Source organism: Elephantulus edwardii, unplaced genomic scaffold, assembly GCF_000299155.1.
Source record: "Elephantulus edwardii isolate Elephantulus edwardi_28Jun2011 unplaced genomic scaffold, EleEdw1.0 scaffold00008, whole genome shotgun sequence".
Taxonomy (NCBI): Eukaryota; Metazoa; Chordata; class Mammalia; order Macroscelidea; family Macroscelididae; genus Elephantulus; species Elephantulus edwardii.
In genome coordinates, this window is record NW_006399758.1 from 18,280,244 (window position 1) to 18,281,640 (window position 1,397).

Here is a 1,397-nt window from a genome sequence, read left to right on the forward strand (position 1 = left end):
AACATGACTGGGTAGTAGAAGAAATAAAAAATGAAATTAAAAAGTTTCTTGAAACTAATGACAATGAAAACACCACTTGCCAAATAATGCTGCTATGAACATAGGTGTAGACAATGATGAGTTTTGAGTTTGAGTTACCTTGTTAGTTGCTGTTGAGTCAGCTCTGATAGGTAACATGACAGATGGAGAAAAGATTGAAATTGGCAACAATTTCATTTTACCTGGATCCACAATCAACACCCCTGATGGCAGCAGTCAGGAGATCAGAAGACAGTGCGTTGCTTGGGCAAGCCTGCTGCTAGGTACCTTTCCAAAGTACTAAGAAACAATGACGTTAGTTTGAAGACTAAGGTGGTTTAGGCCATAGATTTTTTAATCACTTGCTGTGCCTCTGAGAGGGAACTCTGAGGGTTTAGTGGTAAGGAATTGTATTGCCAACCGTATATGGTTTGAATCCGCCAGCTACTCTGAGAGAAAGATGGGCAATCTCTTCCCATGCTATTTACTGCCTCTGAAAACCCCATGAAGGGTCAACTATAATTTTAAACCATACAGTGTTTTCTTTGTTGGGGCAACCACCTCTTGATTTAAGCACAGATTTCAAATGAGCACGATTAAGTGTTCTGGGATCCCCATTCTTCTCAATAGTGGCCATAAATTGTGGTGATCCACACAGTCAATGCCTTTGCATAGACAATAAAACACAAATAGACCTCTTTCTTTTTTTCTCTGCTTTTTGCCAAAGTCCATCTGACATCAGGAATTATGTCGCTGGTGGCCTCCTCTCAATCTACTTGAGTTTTTAGTAGTTTTCTGTTTATGCATAATTCTAGTTGATGCTGGGACCTCACAGACAAAAGCAAACTGACAGAGAAGTGGTGGAATCTCTATCTTTTTGGCTTACTTGGTTGGTTTTTAGTTGGCTTCATGGAGAAATGGACTGGAAGTTTTTACCCTTATTATCCCTTGCACAGTTAAGAAGATTGACCCCAGCTTCTTCTCTCTGCTTCAGATATCAGAAGCTCCCTCTTCCTCAGCATTTCCATAATTTCTTCTGTGCTTTCTCACTCAGGCATCCATGGTGCTGCTGTGTAGCAGGCACTGGGCCAGGTTCTGGGCCCCTGATCTTCAGCAGTTCGCAGTGAACTGAGGGAGACAAATGTGAGTAACTAATAGCACACGGTTCTTCTCTCTCTTCTTTTTTCTGCCCTTTTCAGTGTGATTGGATCAGGTTTCTTCTGGCTGAGTATTTTTCTGTTTTTAGTCAAATGTGTAGGTTATCCATATGTTTCTTCACTGTTATTGCTGCTTTAAAAATACTTCCTAGACCAGATATGAGCAAATGCAAAAATTTGAAAATCATTCATTTGAAACTTCCCAAACTAAGTGCTGTTGTT

At 40.4% G+C, this 1,397-nt stretch overlaps 1 pseudogene; it reads left to right on the plus strand.

Annotated features, from left to right (window-relative positions):
• The window catches only part of LOC102866124, a 4,627-nt pseudogene extending 3,477 nt beyond the window's left edge, over positions 1 to 1,150 (plus strand).
• The last annotated feature ends 247 nt before the right edge of the window (positions 1,151 to 1,397 follow it).